At 51.7% G+C, this 5434-nt stretch overlaps 1 protein-coding gene across 3 annotated transcripts in view; it reads right to left on the bottom strand.

Annotated features, from left to right (window-relative positions):
• Window positions 1-5434, bottom strand: part of LOC103624268 (disks large-associated protein 4-like) — a 135556-nt gene that overhangs the window by 26192 nt on the left and 103930 nt on the right. The window lies entirely within an intron of this gene.

The raw sequence follows: 5434 nt of genomic DNA, 5'->3' as shown, positions 1-5434 counted from the left end.
GCTCCCGCTGCGACCCCCGGAGCGGCACACTCCCCGTCCCGTTTGTGCACCCGTGCGAAATCCACTCTGAACGCGTCCTGCAAGCACTGGGCATCTCTCAGCTCCAGCCCAAGGCTCCCGGGGCCCAGCCCGCTCCTGCTGTCACAGAATCACTGAATCACTGAAAACACTTCTGAGACCACCGAGTCCAACCTGTGACCCATCCCCGCCTTATCATCAGCCCAGAGCACTGAATGACACGTTCAGTCCTTCCTTGGACACCTCCAGGGAAGGGGACTCCACCCTCTCGCTGGGCAGCCCTTCCAATGCCTGACCACCCTTCCCATGAATAAATTCCTCCTAATGTCCAACCTAAACAGCTTAAGGACAATATCCTGTCATCCTGTTGCTGGTTGCCTGGGAGCAGAGGCTGGTCCTTGGTCCCTGCCCTGCTGCCCTGAGGATGCCACTCAAGGTGTTCTCCCTTCTATCTTTTAACCCTTCTATCTTTTAATTTCATCAGTTCTGACATGCTACAAACAGGAATTAAAGCTTCACACAGATGAACACCCAAAGCAGGGATCCCTTCTGGCCGGGGATAGCTGACAGCGAGCAGCATTCACAGCAGCAGGCACACAGGCATGGTCACAGCAGCCACAGCTCCATCCAGGCCTTTGTCTGCCTTCCCCAAAGCCCTGATTCCCCCAGTCAGCCTGGTTCAGTGTTTGACTCGTGCAAGAACAACTCCTGGGAGGGAGCAGGGCTTGGAGGGCTGCTCTGGCAGCCTCCCCTCAGCACCCAGCTACTCTGCAGCACTCATCTCCAGCAGGGCCCTCAACAGAGCAGTGATAAAAGTTAATGTGTGGCACCACACTGCTGGTAGTGCAGCAGAGAGGAGATTGCAGGGTGACAGCTGACGCTGAACCTGTGCCAAGCACAAAGGCCAACAGCAGCAGCACCGTGGCCAAGGCAACAGGCTGCTGGTGAGCAGGGCTCTGCCTCCCAGCATCCAGGATTCCCCGCTCACAGCCTGGCTCGTGGCATGCTGTGAACCTCAGCACCACTGAAACCCAATACTTTGGAAATAAAGTAGCTGCTTTGTCCAGAACCAGGAGCTCAGGAGGTGCAACACCCCTGTACTTCCAAGGGATCAGATTAAACACTGGTTCAGGCACTGGGAGAAGTTCTCCAGCTCCATTCCACCAGCACCCATCTCCCCAAAGCCACCTTCTCCCCTGGGAAGTTCCAGCCCCAGCAGTACAAGGCTGGGCATCACAGCAGTCCTGCATTGTCAGGGAGCTTGCTGTGCTCAGAGCAGCAGTGCTGAGGGGCCAGAATTGCCAGCCTGGGCCTGCTGCTGGAGCGGCAGCTCTGCCTGCCAGCTGCTCAGCAGAGCGCAGCGAAGCCCGGAAGAGCTCCTGCACAGGAATGGTGTAACTCGGGTCCCTGTGTCTGGGGCATGCTGAGGGACTGGAAAGCCTCAGGGTTCAAACAAGGGGAAGGAGGGTTCCCAACACAACAGCCACTCCAGTGACCTGAGAGCCCAGGCATAGCGTGCTGGCCCATGACCTGTCCTGCACATGCTGCTCTCCCCAGAGCAGCACTGACCAGGCTGGCAGCCAAGCATGGACACGGCTCCTCACAAGGGCCTTCAGGACGGTTGGGGGACTCCCTTGGGGAAAATTCCACAGCAGCCTTTGGGACACTTTCTCTGGCTTCAGACACAGGTAGATGGCTTACGTGTAAGGCCTAAGAGGGATGCAGCATCCATGCTTTAACTTCCCAATTTTAACTTCCAATTCAGTGCAGCTGTAGATATGCCCACTCAGGGTAGGAAGTTTAGGCTTGGAGATCCCTCCTGCACACAGCAAATGCCTGGCTGGGCTCTGTTCAAGTAGATCTCAACCACTCCCAGAATAGAAACAAAACAAGACAAATAATACTTAGAAGTTTGACTAATCTTATGAAAACAACTCACAATAAAAATTTCCTTTTATCAACTCTTAAATAGCTTTCAGCTTTCATCAAACATCACCTTGCACTATGACAGTGCATCAGTAGAAAGGCATAAGCAACTTCTGATCTCCACTTTAATTCCAGCTCTGACAGACCGGCACCACAGGTAAGAATTTACCTTTGAAACATTCACCACTCAAGTTTCTTGGTCAAACTTCAAACTGGAGAGACAAAACAGCAGCTTAAGCTTTGATCTCTTGGAACTAGGTTCAGAAAAGATCACCGCAGTGAAACCTTGATGTCTTAATGAAGAGCACTAAATAGGATACACAAGATTGATTGTCAACACATCCTTGATGCAAATACTAGTGCTAAGGTTTAAAACTTATGCACATTCACCGTTTCCTTTTCGAGCACTGCTGTCTGATGCACCGAGCTACAGTCTGGCTCGGGCGAGTTCCCTTAGAGACTGGTTTCATGTTCTTGGTGTTCCCAGAGGAGCTGACAAACTTGACCCTCTGAGACCCTGCAGAGCAGTGGGGATAACCCAGTTCCTGTGTGCCCTGTCTGCTCAGGTGATGCTGCAGCACCTATATGGGCATCGAGCACCCTGCCCGTGTCCCAGTAGGTGCATGTGCCCCTCTGCCTTCACCAGCAATTCACACTGCGAGTCTAAGCTCAGCACCAAGGAGGGAAGGAAGAGAGAATCAGAACTCAGCTGTGTTCCTAGATGTATAGAAATTTGGGAAGAGGCCTGGCAGTGCATAACCCACAGCCCTGTCCTCTATGGAAATCAAAGTGTCCAGTCCTGGGGGACCAGCAATGCTTGTCACCTTCTGTGACAGCAGACCAGCAGCCCATGCTGAGCCATGCAGACACTGGGACTGCCCTGCCTTAAGTTGCCCATTTAATTAGAGACCAGACTCATGTGGGCAGATGGATCTGAGCACTTACCTCACTGTTTTCAGTGAAAATCACAAATGCTTTTGCAATGGTGCCTTTTGCATTCACCAGCCAGACCCTGGGAGAGCAGAAGTGAAGCCCAGGGCTGAGGCCCAGCTCAGGACTTCAGCCATGGGGCTGTTGTTCCTCTTGCTTCTCCAGGGGACAGAAGGTTGGTACTTAATGCATCCATCTGCACCAAAGGGCCAGCAATTAATTAATTCTGCAAGATAAATTGAAGTGGACAGAATTTCTAAATATTTTCTCCTCTCCTAAACTGGCCCATCTGCAAATAGTTTAACTTTTGACGGTTTAAAGGCAGCTTATGTCAAACCCTGGTGTCATTCTGCACCCCATTTCTTCCTCCAGGTGGGAGACCAGAAGAGAAGGGAAAGAAACTCATTTTTCCATGAGCTCTTCTGGAGAGACCCAAATTCACCATCCCCAACTCCAGCCACCACAGAACTTTATCTGACAGCCTGAACTCTAATCGCCTTTCACAGCAAACGGCAATCATACTTAGCACTGCTCCCCTCCCTTTTAAATCTGCTCTGATAGGAAACACACTGACAACTTTTCACTGCAGAAATTAAAGTGGATTTTTCTTGAACAAGGCCACCAGCCTGCACAGCCTTAATCCTTCCAACTCACATATGTCCTTGTAACTTGCACTGCTCTGAATCCAATTATGCCTCCTCAATCCATTAAAAAATATTTGAGGCTGTTGTGCAGGTTGCACAGAGCAGGAGTATCAGCTGAAGAGGCACAAACCCTGGTGTGTGAGCACTGAGGCTCTGCAGGCTTCCCTCTGCAGGTGTGCGTGAAGTGGGTTACAAGAAAAATTAAAGTGGCACAGAGTGACTTTCACAGAGTCCAGTGACTAGTTCACTCCAAACGATCCCAGTCTGGGCTCAAACAACAAGAAAATCCATACAGAGACAAGAACTGACACACAGCTGTTCGCAAACGCCTGACAGTCATTAGTTATCCATTAAAAGCTTTTAAAGTTCTCTTGCTCTGGCAGCATGCACAGCTAGGAACGCAGCCATGGAGCAGCAGAATAACCTGGAGCTGAGCAGTCAGAAGTGTCCACAAATCCAAACTGCACACACAGATTAAGCACCCGACTACCCAATGACTGACAGACAGAGCTGCGAGCAAAACAAGCTGACAACGTGTGCTGGGACACTGGCTACACTTCCACACAGGGACCTGTGGGGCTCCCAGCACATCGCGCTTTGCCAAATCCCATTGGATTTGACAGACAGACAACCCACATTTCACAGAAACCAAGCTCTTCCATTATCACCTTTGCTGCCCAGGGTCTCCTTGTCCTTTCCAGGCTGGCACAGTGCACAGCAGTTACACTCCAGCACTTCCAGGGCCACACTACAGATCGTGGGGTCCCCAGCTGCACCCCAAACTTACACTGCCACGACAGAAGTGGGATGGAAGCAACAAGCTAGATGCAAAAATAGCATGTGGCAGTTCGGCATTTGCACCTTAAAGATGAGTTTTTAGGTTTTCCACACCTGCCAACAACAGACAAATTCTGCAGATAACCCTCCTCTGAATATCTGGGTACGGACACACATCAGTACTTTATCTGAAAGCCAAGCAGACTGAATTTGATCAATAGCTATGCTTTTCTCCACCCCTTCAAGAACATGTAACTTCATAGCACCAAACGCCTATTGGAAGAGCAATTACCAGCAAAGTAATTTGGACCCTGTGGAGTCAAGTCTGCCAACTTACACGACTTGGCAATCTGGCTTGTTATCATCCCACATGATCGGAATTTATTTTAGAATTCAATGCCACATGCTGTGGGGTTTTTTATTCTCCCTTTTCTTCTTTTCCTCCCGCAAGTGACAAGCTACAGCCTAGGATTCAGAGGTCCTAATTCCAGTCACATCTCAAAGACATTTCCTGCACACCCTGGGGTCAAGGTCTTTGCAGACTAACTAATATTAGTCCTACCAACAGCATCCTGCAAACAATCCTCCTTTTTGAGTTTCTCAATCAAGACCGGAGCGAAAATTAAGAGCTACATTTACTCACTACTCACAACCAACCTTAACATCCCCACCCTCTTGCAAGGCACACCAACGCCGAGCTGCACCTGCGGTTAAATCCCGAGGGATTCAGCCTCAACTCCTGCACAGGGCGGGCGGCTCCAGGCTGGGCTACCACACCAGGTACCTTCAGCCAGGACCTGTTCTCCCAGGCTAAAAAAAGAGACTTTTCAGAGCCAGCTCTGGCCGGGAGGTGCCAGCTCGCTGCGCTGCGAAATGTCAGCCTTCAGCTCCGTGCCTCGCCCAGACAATTCCCTTTTCTTCTCCAGGGGAGGGAGAATCTGAACGCCTCTCCAAAGAAAGGGCCCGTGTCCCCCAGCGGAGAACGCATTTAGCGAGGCGCCGCTTCCTTCCCTGCGGCACCCAGGGACTCCTTCAGGGCCTGAAGCACCGGGCCGGGCACCGGCCTGACCCCGCACGGCCCCCGGGGGACGGGCACAGCGGGGCTGGCACCGGGGCAGCGCCCACCCCCGCCCGGGCCC

This window comes from Corvus brachyrhynchos, unplaced genomic scaffold (genome assembly GCF_000691975.1).
Source record: "Corvus brachyrhynchos isolate BGI_N302 unplaced genomic scaffold, ASM69197v1 scaffold661, whole genome shotgun sequence".
Classification (NCBI taxonomy): domain Eukaryota; kingdom Metazoa; phylum Chordata; class Aves; order Passeriformes; family Corvidae; genus Corvus; species Corvus brachyrhynchos.
Note: the sequence above shows the minus strand (reverse complement) of the source record. Positions and strands in the feature narration are given on the sequence as shown.